The 12,729-nt window shown below is 39.2% G+C and overlaps 2 pseudogenes across 2 annotated transcripts in view; one reads left to right on the top strand and one right to left on the bottom strand.

Annotated features, from left to right (window-relative positions):
• The first annotated feature begins 5,887 nt into the window (after nt 1–5,887).
• Nucleotides 5,888–7,590, top strand: LOC149105437 (uncharacterized; annotated as a pseudogene). The gene is made up of 3 exons (XR_016201565.1): nt 5,888–6,194; nt 6,413–6,641; nt 7,149–7,590. The product of XR_016201565.1 is annotated as an uncharacterized LOC149105437 (transcript).
• Nucleotides 7,591–11,700: 4,110 nt separating this feature from the next.
• The window catches only part of LOC149105438 (E3 ubiquitin-protein ligase UBR5-like), a 40,318-nt pseudogene continuing 39,289 nt past the window's right edge, over nt 11,701–12,729 (bottom strand). The window contains exon 36 of the transcript XR_016201708.1: nt 11,701–12,379. The product of XR_016201708.1 is annotated as an E3 ubiquitin-protein ligase UBR5-like (transcript). The remainder of the gene's footprint in view (nt 12,380–12,729) is intronic.

Genomic DNA, 12,729 nt, shown 5'->3' on the forward strand with positions numbered 1-12,729 from the left:
GATTTGATTTAACTTGACCTCCACATATTCGTTAGTATGGGGCCCACAGCGCTCGCCGGTAGTATAGATAGGTACAGTTTCATCATCCACAGACTCGATACTTCTCCTCTTCGATTTCACAATTTCACAATTTCACAAGACAACCATCAAAGTGCTGATTGTTTAGTTATGTAGCTACTTGTTATAGCTTTGATTGAGTTTTAAACACATACCGGCTTACAAACGATGAGAATTAATGATTAAGGCAACACAGTGCTGGGCTGTCCAGTCCATGTGGATCTCGAAGGACTGTAAGTTTTTATATAATTTGAGGTTCAAAATATCACTATATCGTCATAAAAATACTTATTGTTTAGTTATACAGCTAATATTTTGTATATATTGTTGATTTCTTATCAGATCTCTACTTAAAGATTATCGAAATCAGTGAATAAGTCAAACGTACTTACCTGCCGTGAAGGACGCCATTTTGAATTTCCCCATAATGCATTGCAACATTTGAAGTAATCCATAACTTACTATATCATCACTTTTAAAGAGGTAAATTGAAATTTGGTTCTTAAAAAAATGATTTGTGTTCTTTCTTGTTGTATTTATATGTGTGAAGACTATTTTTGATCCAGCTTTATATTTTTAATATGACTTTTGAAAACAAGCCTCGTTTTCATGCAAAAGCGAATTTTGGTGATATTTCAGCCAATAAAATATACAAGAAAGCTACTCTTTAGGGGTTGCTATCATAACATCTTGTAATCACCCCCAACTGAGCTTCAAATTTGTCACACTCTCAGCTGGTCCCTCTGAGTGGCACATCTGAGAGGGTCTGGCCCATGGACTATAAACTTTGCTATACAGACATGGACCTGTAGATAGTTATGCCTAAAAACCCGTTAATGCAGGATAACGGAAAACAATATAATTTATATAACCTAGCTTCAGAGACGTCTGAAAACCTCTTTAATACCTCATACAGCCGTGGTCAAAACATCGTGGGACAGTCATGAAAATTAAAAGGGAAAATGCACTTCGTTAAATAAACTCAAAAAGGTTGGCAATGTTGTTAAATAAACCATTTCTATTGCTCCCTCCCTTCCCCAAGCAATGTTGAGTCTATCAAAAAGGACTTGAATGCCTGACATCAACATTGCCTCGGGGAGGGGGAGGGGGAGGGGGAGGGGGAGATTACGTGATTTTTCTGGGTTATTGCCTGTATGTCCCAAGAGTTCTGGCCAGGGTTGTAGCATCCCGCCCCAAATGTGACCATTGCGGGATGACAATATTTTAAGATTGCAAGATAGATCTTACTCCTATCTTTGTTTAAAAAAAATATTCAAAAACATTTTGTTTCTACGGGAAGTTCTGGACAAATAATGTCTTCTTCGCTAATTGCCTTTAATGGAATGTTGACAAGTCATTTGACAATCTGTCAACACATCATTATTATGTTACATACCATCTTTGTTTCGACACGCAATTTCGTCCCGGCCAAACAACGCAACAATATTTTCGAGCTGTTTTCATGTCTGCCAGAAAAAGCGAAAGCGATCGAGCTGCCCTTTTGTACCAAAGGGATCGGTAAAAAGAAAACAAAGAAATTTTTTGACAAGGATTGGGCTGACAAACTTGCCGCTAGCGACAGAGGGTCTTGTTATAAGCAGCACGAGTTCGAGGAAGGACAGGATTTGGAGGCGTTATCCTTCTGAGACCAACTTTGGCAAACAACGTAATTATTTCCTCGGATTATGCGTCTCGTAGTCCATCGAGTGTAGACGTGTGCAAGACGGATTTGAATGACGCACTACCAAACCGTTTGACTAGATACATAATATGTCTTCTGGTGCCTGTATTTATCCTAGTCGAACTAAGTGTCTCCAGTATGAAAACAAGGATCATCGCAAAGGTTGTGAGACACTCAACAACAAATATATCCCGCACCGGAAGTCGTGCTTAGCAATTGTGCGCGGTAATTTTGTGGAAGTATTCGTCAGTGCTGATCATATGGACCAGGAAGCAACTTGTGTTGTTTCCTATCCAGTTTATATCCATTCTTACCCAGCTGCTCGCATCTCAGAAAGCATGACCTCCTCAGGATTTTCACTGGAGTCAGTGGTTCTTGCTTTCTTCCCTGCCTTGCGTGTCGGCGTCGCGTCTTATTCTTCGTCGTTTTTTTTTTTTTTTTTCCCGGTTACCTTTGTCCTCGTTTTTCGTTTGTTTAGGCATTGCTAACGTTGGTTTGGCCTATTCATAATACAATTTACCAGTCAGAGGAATGAAAACTCCGGAAACTGGGATGAAAAACTTCCAATTCTACAGTAACAACTTACCTTCGGAGCGAGCGACCCAACTGCGACACCGGTAGACTGACACCTTGTCTGGTCGGCATTTGAGCGCTATTGTTATGGAGTAAGTTGAGCCGTTGGCTTGAAAACCGCAGGTAATTACTTTCACGCCTTGTTGTTTTAATCTCATTCAACCAGAAGAACATCTCTGAAACTGTTTCGCTCCTTTTCTCGAAACTATATTTTCAAGAAATTGAGCGCACGTTTTAAGTTCGCGTGCATCGAGTTTACAACCGTTTTAGCTCAAATTTGGCGAGAATGCTCCTATATAATGTGGCTCGAAAACCATGTTGGCGTTTTTGGTGTTTCTGGTTCGTTATAGAGTTATAAACAAATGAACGAACAGGAGGGATATTTTTTCGAACCTCGAAGTTTAACTGGGTGTAAAAAACAAACCAGGCAAGATGACAATATTCGCCGACACGGTTATTGAGACAAAGGTGTTAAGAACTCGGCGCAATGTTTGTCTCCTCTAGATCACTTCCGACTGCACAGGAACTGAATATTGCAAGCCATGTACTTTTGCAAAACGATCGCTATACTTTCAAGGCATTTATCTTTATTCTTTCAATAAATATGGTATGGTAATTACCATTTATTAAGCTCTCAGAAAATATATAGCTTGTCAGGTTTTTAATTTATCGTCTCGCCTTAAAACGTTGCTAACGCAAAGCGGTCATTTGGGGTGGGACGCTACCTTAAACTTAGCTCTCAAGCTGAGCGTATGTCCACGTTAAATAAAGCATTCATTCATGCAGTCATTCAAACGGTACAAGCCACTGTAAAACGGCCTTAGATGGCGGATGTTCGAAACCCCCGGGGCGGGGGTCTCCTATATGAAAAGATCAGGGATGCTCGTCGTCTCGGGTACAAATCATGGATTCTGGCCTCACTCAGGGTGTTGACGACGAAACGTCACCACATTAACTATTAAAGTATCCTTTAGGTTGCACTTGATTAAAAAAAGAAAATGGTCTCATTTAATTACTGTTTTTAGGTTTGATTTCCGCTGATCTCTCGAGTACGCGAGTCAGGTCTACAAGTGCGCACAGGATCCCTTTTTAAACAGTGGCTAGTAGTCGAACCGACTACTCAGTTGATCAACATTGTTGTTCTGGCTACCAAGCCTTTTTCCTATTAAGTGTAATTCTCTTAAGTTATAAGTGAAAAAGGACCACGGAGATGTCCGTGGACCAGTTCCAAAAAGCGAAAAGAGCGAAGAACAAATACAAACCCATCAATGAGCGAAGAAGTGAAAGTTGGCCTGGGCAGCGTCAGATAAAAGATCGTACTATCTGAAGTGGTCTGAAGATTCTGACTCCGAGTAGGATGAAGCTATAGCTATCCGGTCACGTGGGCATTAAGTCAATAGAAGAGAAAGGTTTTGTATTAAAAATTTGGGAACTTGACAGCAACTGACTGTGATGTTGACGATGACTCTTCTGGTGAGTCCGATACCGACGGGTCGTCCGACTCATTGAATATCATCCTTACACACGCAATGTTAACGCAGTTTTTGAGCGGAGTTTGCTCGCGAGGCAAGAGATTTCTCTTAGCGCTGTTTTCTCGAATCAATTTTTTCGCCTAAATGAAACACTTTAAAAAGCTATAACTCAAAGGAAATTTGTCAGACTGCCCTAAAATCTAGACGGTAGCTAGTTTAACATATAAACAACAAAAAGATGATTTGTCTAAGAATTGCTTATTTGGAAACCTTTTTCCTTAGAGAGTATTTTTTGCACGATTACTCTACATTTGTTTTATCTATTTCGATTTTCACCGCAATTGAATATGGCAAAAGGGAGACACGTTTTTTTAAGGCTTTGGGCCCGGAAACTGAGGAACAAATTAAAGTGGCGAAAAGCAAAATTCGCTTTGACTTGTAGCTTTTAAAAGCTGATTCGGCCGATCGCATTTAGTTTTCGTGAAAAATTCGGCAATTCTTTTATTTCAAAATTCCTGGTATAGTTCACGATAGCCAGCTCTATAAGCGTTAATTCGATGAAGAGGCTTAGGTATGTACAGTTTAAACCGGACGCGCTAACTCGTTGGAAACGAGACACTTCTGAAGGTATACGGTAACCTTAATACGTTCCGAGGTTTTTAAATAAGTGACAGATGTCCCTGCTAAACCCTGAATGAACGGCAAATGGTAGAAATTGCAGACAGACGCTGCCAACCCAAACAACAAAAAGGGAGTTTAAGCAACTACGACAGCAACGTCAGGGACAACATCAATTGATAAGCGACTGTACATTCGACTTAAAAATTTCGCAAGAATTTAGATTCATTCAGTTTATCTATCACTGGTGCCCATGGTACAGTGATAGACAAACATGCAGGTTGCATGGTGCCCAGTTCTTCCGCAGATGTTACTCGCGCGTTTTATGGATATTTTCGTGGAAGATTTGCTTATGTTTTGTTTGCAAAGCGAAGGAAAACTTCCAAGCTGTGGGGATGTCTATGATATTTCAATATCAAAGAAGACAAAGAAACAAGGAGCTTCGGCGCTGGCAATGTTTTAATACCGGTTTTGATAAGTGACAGACGACCCCTACCAAGCAATTAAAAATGAATGAAGGACACATGTTCGAAATTGCACACAGACGATCCCCACCCAAACAAGAAAAGGGAGTTTAAGTAACGACGACAGCAACACCAGGGACAATGTCGATTAAAAAGCGACTTTATATTCAACCTACGAATCTTGCAAGAATGTAGATTCATTCAATTTGTCTATCACTGTCAGATCTATCCCAAACTGAATTTGTAAGACAGCGTCAAAACTAAAAAAAAAACAAAAACAAAAATTGGCCCTCGTAATTTACGTCCGCTAGAATACTCAGAATGTGGTAATTTCACGACTTTGTTTTGTAGAGAATGGCAAAGAATAAACAAAGAATTAGAACGCACGAACACAGCCATTGTACTCGTTGCCATTGCCGTTGTGGTCTGCTTAAACTCCCTAAAACCGAATGAAAGGCAGAGGAATAAACAGTCAAACCAGCACAAAGGAAACGAAAGCCCAGCCACACGAAAAAACGGCTGAGAATGTAAAACTGAAAACATCTGTGCCGTTAAACCTTTTATGCAAATCAAAATGTATAAAATGACTTTTCACCACATTTCCCGCCTTTTCGTCTCAGGTAGTTTCGAGAAAGTCGCTTGGGCTGTCCATTCATCGCCAACAGGATTTGCTATTTGACACTCGCACGCAGTGATATTCATTCTCTTTATGGAGATTTCCTCCTTTTTGTTTGTTTAATTCATTCGGGTTGGTGAAATGCTCATTGGTAAATTTCTTTAAAGTGCCCCTAAGACGAAAATCAATACTTTTCTTTCGCGCATGTTTCCTCATAGAATATCTATTTATGTTAAGTAGTAACTATATTTGCCAAAAAACACGAACATCAAACTCAAAATTTTCGGCTCTAAAAGTCGCCTAAAAGGCGTCCGCCATTACGAAAACTCGTTTCAGATGAGCATGCAATTTTCCAGCGGACTCGTTGGTTGTGACGTTAAAGGCTTCACGTACATTTGCAATCAATCGGTCGCTGTTTTAGCTGCTTTTGTATCGCTGTTGTTGTCTGTTTTGTGGTGTTTTTGTGAAATGGCTTGTGTCTCCAGAGACGAAATTTCGGATCATTCCTTTGAAAGTACTGAGGAACAGTCTTCCGAAACCTCCGAGGATAGCTTCCATTCAACAATTGATGACTTTTTGCCGTACGCTGAAAACTTGAAGCCGATGGCAAACGAACAAGAAGCAGCCGCTTATGTCGAGCAAGTTGCCCGGGAAGAAGAGGAAGAGGAGATTCTTTGGAGCAGGTTTTCCGGGGAAGAGGGGGTAGAAAGTTGGTCTGTATTACTATTTGTTATATGTTTGACGCTGATAGACGGAAATCTTACTCATGTACCGTTCATTTAATTTTATAGAAGAAAGTGCTTACTCGGTGATTTTATGCAGAAATTAATTTGCTCATAACGCTTGGGCTGCACATGGCTGTATATATTCAAGCGGTATAAACGGATCTTTTTCGAACCATCACTCTAAATTTTTCCTGCCTCTGTTTTAGGTGCAAATGTTCAAATTGTTCGCTAGAGTTTGTGGTGAAGCACTAGGAGTGTAAATGCTGCATGGAAGTGATCAGATGTGTTGAAAGGATGGAGGAGTTAGAGAGGGAAGGCGACTGCATTACTTCGCGTCCCGGCTTCTCTGATGTTTGTTTGAATCACTGGGTGCTACACACTGCGGGCAAAGGCCTACACGACCATGTTGGCTCAGGGCGACACTGCTGAGCACGAGTAAGTTCTGTCTCAAACTAATATTAAAAGTTTATTATCTGTAGCGTCAAACCTTCTTATCTAAGATTCACACTGAAGCTGTTAGTTAATCCAGTACTTCCTACACTATCATCGTAACGATTCATATAGTACAGTGGAATCCCGATTTCTCAAACCTTTGATTGAAACTCCCGATAACTTGAGCCAAAAATCGTTTCACATCCCTCGGTCTTTAATCCCTGATTTCTCGCACAATTATTTTCGTTTTCCTGGCCTAATAGGTTCGAGAAATCGGGATTCCACTGTATATACATGTACTTTGTCCTTGAAGATACTACAGTTGGCATTGTTTTGAAATTCGTTCTGCTGTTGATCAAGTAAACATGCATAAAAAAACATGAATAAACATTCATTAACATATTAAAACCTGCATAAATGGTAATACTTTAACCATATAATATCAAAGTTTGTGTTGATTTATTCCATTTGCATGTTCCCACTTCCAATTCTTGGCTTCTATTTCCACAGATTCCTCCGGTCTGTTGCCTACAGGCAATTCCTTCGACTTGTGTGGGAATATGTTGGGGCATCAAATCGTGTTCCACTTCCCTGTTGTGTATACAACAGTATTCGAAAAACATTTCCAACTGAAACTGAGGGCTATCAGGGATATGAGGAAGAGGATTAATTTATAAGAAAATTAACTTTTACTAAGATGGGTAAGAAGGTAGATAGGTGGGTGGGTACTTAGGTAGGTAGGTAGGTAGGTAGGTAGGCAGGCAGGTAAGGTACAGATAGGTAAATTGGTAGGAAGGTGGGACATTTATTGACTACACCTTATAACTGATTGGGAGTAAAATAATACACTATGTTGCACTTTTACCGCTGCATTGGCCCTTTTTGTGTCCTCTCCTTGGATTGCCACACTTTCTGCACATAGGGGTCCTCCTTCTGCCAGCAACTGTGGTCTGTTGTGCATCCATACATGGTAAAATGGAGCAGTTGCAGCAATACATATGGTTAAGATTACTCACTTAAAACATCTTACTGTTGATGTGTTGTTTTTTTTTTTTGAAATTTGGCCAATGAAATGCCTGGTGAACACATCATTCAGACATTAAGGTCAAGTTGCTGCTGAGCACTAAGACCTTTCAATTAGATTATTTGAACAGTTATTTTTAACAAGATAATTTTTTATACCATTGCATAGTTTTATTATGATATTATAATTTGGAGGGCCACGGGTTTGTTAGGCCCTTGTTAGCTATTTAGCATCACCCTCGTAAAATAACGATTTCACTTCAAATGTGTTATTCCAACTCAAAGTTTATAACACAGTACGTTCGGGTGATCATGCTTTGGGTGGGAAGAGGGGGATGTTGGAGGTTTTCCTATTTGCATGCTCATTTGCAAAATCAAATTTTCAAATACCAGAACAGGTTGGAGGACATAAAACTGTTTCCTTTGCTTTTCTTTGTTTGTATTTGTTTTTTGCTGTTTCCTTGTCCTCCTTTTCTAGCAGCATGGTGTGTAGAGCCTCTGGTTCCTCTTCTGCCAGTTCCTTCCTTATACCTTTTAGCACTTCCCTTGGTGTTGTGGTCAATGTTTCATACAATTCAGCAACATAGTCTGACAAAAACAGAAAATGAGGTAAAAGTGCAATGAAGAGTTTAAAATATCAGATATGGCATTCCCGATGCAATTTATTTTATATCGGAGTCCTTTACCATAGTTTTGGACCACTATTACTTCTCGGACTGTCGCCTCTCACTGTTTGTATTTAGGGTAGGTCACCTTCAGCCTTGGATTTGCATGAGCGTCAACTTTCGTCTCCCTCTTCAGGTTATAGTTAAAGTGGATGGCTGCTAAAATAGTACTACAATTAAAAATAATTAAAAAACAAGGTCATTTATTTTGGATTGCAGGAAATAATACTTTTTTGTATGATGTGTAAAGCATTTCTCTTGTTTTGCAAATATGATAGCCATCATTGGAGCTAGTTAATTTGCCCATAATTTTCCAGGAGTGATAATTAATATATAATCTAAATAAGAAAATCAAGTGAAATGTGTAAAAGTAAAGAAAGAAAAGAGCATCTTTTTATAAACTGTGCTGTCTGAGCTGCACTAGCTGTCACTCACCGGCACAACATCCCAAGTAGGAGTAGGCCAGCATCTTCGGGGCAAACTGGTTTACAACAGAGTGGTATCCCTCTAAGCAGCTGGTCTGTGCCACAGGGGATGCTTGCTTGATACCCTTTAATAGCGAGTTCTGAGTAAGGGCTTCAACCAACTTCTCGTAGGCAATGGCCCCTGAGAAAAATAGTATTTTCAGACATTTGGTGAGTATTGACTTCATACATTGTATCTATGCTGAAATGCTATATGAGCCAGAATAGAAAATACAAATACCTTTTGTCAACCAAACACGTGGCGTAATAATTAGACCGTGAGCACACTTATTAAAGAGCTGGTTTGGCAAATCTTTGTGTTGGTTTATGATGTGATACAGGAAGGCCTTGAATTTAGCTAGTATCACATCTCCAAGCTTTGGTGTTGTAGAGGTTACTGACCAATAGAAATGCCTCACACAAGTCTGCTTCCACCTTGCAATAACCTCGCAGCCCTTTTTCTTACTTAGCTTTGTTAAGACCTTTTGAATTTCTGGCATGAAAAAGAGAAAAGCATTGTGAAAATCAATGTACAAAGGGAAAAAAATTGCAATCACTAATAAAAATGATATTATTACTCGCCCTAATGAAACATGCATAATTTCATTATTTACTTTTGCCAATGTGCCATAGGTCAAAGAAGTGGTCAATGACTGGCTTTCGTAGTTCTCTGCATCTCTTGGGACATTCCTCTCTCATCCACTTTGCAATTGTCTGGTGGCGGTCAGAAATGAATGACTTGATTATCATTCCAGTTCCCAGCTATAGTGCTGTGTGAAGACAGTTTAAAACTTTTCTGTCAAATATATCCATTACATTTATATTTTACTCAGCTTTTGAGAAACAGTCATCAATTGCACCTGCGAGAAAGAAATATTTTTGTAGTTATTTTGATTAGTTTTTGGTAATTTTTGGTAAAAAAGAAAGGGCAGGATTAATAAACAAATCAAAAGTTAAGGGCTGTAGAAATTGTCCATTGAGTGTGTGTTTGACAGGCATAAATACAGTAGGAACGAGATCACAAGCGAACTTTTACTAATTGGTCGCCATCTAAACGCCAATGTCTGTCCATGTCTGTCTGAAAGTCTACGCCTGCTTTGCTAAAATAGCACTGGAATCTTTATCAGTTAAGACGGATTTTTTCGCAAACTAAGAAAACGCTAAATTTTTGCCAATTTCATTTTTAACTTCTGTTTTGTATGAATGTTTGAGGGAGGGTCATACAGGAAGGTTTTGAGAAAAGCGTCAATAACACTTGTAGTGTTCAGTCCCCCTTAAGCTCTCGGTCGTTTATTTTGGCTATTTATTGTTTGTATCGTTTGTTTGTCAAACATGATGTTTAAAGCCTTTAGAAAACAGAAATTAGAGAGGAGAAAATATCTTGGAACATTTTGCAGGTTTAAAGTTTAAAAGCGTCAGCAGATCGCGCCAATGGCTTGCTAGATCGCTAGCTATAAATCAAAGTACGTTATCAGCGAACTTGTGAATGACAGTAATGAATTAGACTAGTTTACCTAAATGGTACAAAGTGTTTCCGGAGGGCAGGAGAGACGTAAGGACTGTCAATGCAGTGTAAGGTTTTTCCCATAGAGATCTCAGGATCGTCGGTAACAGTAACGGACTGGTTTATTTAACTTCTCAGATTACAGCACTCGGCTTCATTCCATTTTCATTGCTCTCTTACGGACGAAACCCACGTTCTTATACAAGTACACCCGAAGTTTTCAGAAACTTCCCTAAAGAATTAAATGGCATTGTTTGCAGATTTCTAAATTCGAAAATTACATGAGAAATAGAACATCCCAGAAGGTTTTTGGTCAATATAGGACATTGCGAGCATTTCTTGAGTATTTTCTGCTCTCTTGCAATCCAAATATTAATTTGGGAGGCAATAATCCCATAGAATACCAAGCCCCAAGGTAGCGCATATCAAGGCCTTAAAAGTGATGAAGCGACGATTGATAAGGTCTAAAGTGATCCTTGATAAGGTGTGGGTTGATTGATCGACTTACTGAATCACCGACTGACTGACCGTCCGTCTGTCCATCCGTCAGACTGACCTACGGATTGCTTGCTTGATCATGTGTGAAGTCCTTCTAATGGATTGTCATGGAAGAAAAAGCTAGGAAAGTAGATTAGGTTCTTTAAGAATTGTCTAACTGATCAATTCGATTGGAATTGAAATAACATTTTGTAATACAGTTCCAAGCTCCAGAGTAGCTGGATAGTCCCTAGAGAGAGGGTATTCCCAGGAAACACCTATATAGGTATGCGCTGTCTGCGGGGGTGATGACTTGGTACTCCTGATCTAGAACGGGGCATCCGTATTTGGGACATTTGCTAGAATTGGGTATAACATTTCGACGCACAAAAATTAATTTTTAGCAGTAATTTTATGTTATCGATAGAGCATTTAAAGGCGACTGTGTCACAGGCTAGAATTTCCATGGCGGGTCGATAGCTATTTTGATTTATGGGCATTTTAGTCCCTGAATGTCACAGGACTTGAGTTATTACAAACATCTTCATTCATTCATTCATTGCACACACAAAAAATCATCGAATCACAGGATAGAAATTATTCACGAGAACAGGCCCCAAACTGACCAGTGGGGTCTGGGAGAAAATAAAGTCACTTTGTTCACAAAAAAAAAAAAAAAAAGAAAAAAAAAAGAAAGAGAAGAAAAAACTACCCCAAAGGCAACGGAAAGATAGCAAGTCTCCTGTGAGCGAACTGTTTTCATCATCCACCTTCACACAGAGGTAACGGGGTCAACGAGTCGCGATTCATCTAGGAGAACTTTTAATCTGAACTGTGGGGAGTCCTGTGTATGCAAGCGGAACAATTTCAGAATTTTTCGCTCAATGTACGGTTTTTCATTTCGTAATACATAACGTTACACGCATGCGTACGGTGTACTTACCCTTTTTTTTGTTTTGAAAATAATAAAAACAAATAAACTCACTAAAATATTTTTAAACAACTATAAGCCCAGAGGTTTTTCTCCTGAATTGTTCGAACTGCTGATTATCTCAGAAGTATTTTGGGCTTTACATGAATTGTAGCAGTATCAGTTCCATGAAATATTTATTTTAACTCTAAGTACATAATTGTCAAATAGCGCGAAATTGTGCAACGATCCTTGTAGTGACAGCAGATCTTAAGTCATTGGTAAGAATTAATATTACAACACAAGACTTGGACTTCATAGTGAGGAATCTGCAATCCTTAACCTCTGTTAAACAAACAGCAGTCAGTTTTTGTTTCTTTGATTCGTATCTACTTTGAATTGGTCCAACTGTTCGTTCCGCCTCTTCTATCGACGACTTCTGGACAGAAAAGAAGAGTCAAATTTTCAACTGGTGATATTCTCATCTACACAAATCCAAAGGTCTTAGTCTTGATTGCCAGAAGAAGTTTGCTCTTAAGTATAGCTCGAGAAGAATAGAGAGGGATGTAGAGACGAGAAATGCATGTGTTCGCTGTAGGCAGTTGATGATCATGAGCGGGTTTCACTGTAACTGATGGTTTTGGTTGGAAACCTTCCTCGCTGGCAGGTAGGGCAGGGCTCGATGTCCAGAAATAGACCTTAGAAGAAAGTAACATCAGTTTAAAATATGGCAGTTGATTAGTTAACTATCTAAATAAGAAAATATCTGTAATAAGCTCATTTAAATCCTCGCGTCAAAACGAAAATCATACCTCTAGAATGTTTCATGTAATATATCAAACATGAAAGACCGTGTTTGTCCACATTGACAAACACAGAGAATAGCGCTAAAATACGACGCACAGCGGAGTATTTTGACGAACTACGAGGTGTTTGCAAAATGGGTTCAAACACTGTCTTGAGTGTTTGATATATCTTCTCAATCGAAACTAAAACTAAGGAGAACACTTAAAATTCACTGTACTTTCCAAAACCACTAATCAAACTT

Source organism: Orbicella faveolata, unplaced genomic scaffold (assembly GCF_042242905.1).
Source record: "Orbicella faveolata isolate gen_17 unplaced genomic scaffold, um_ofav_v1 contig_34, whole genome shotgun sequence".
In the NCBI taxonomy this organism is placed as follows: domain Eukaryota; kingdom Metazoa; phylum Cnidaria; class Anthozoa; order Scleractinia; family Merulinidae; genus Orbicella; species Orbicella faveolata.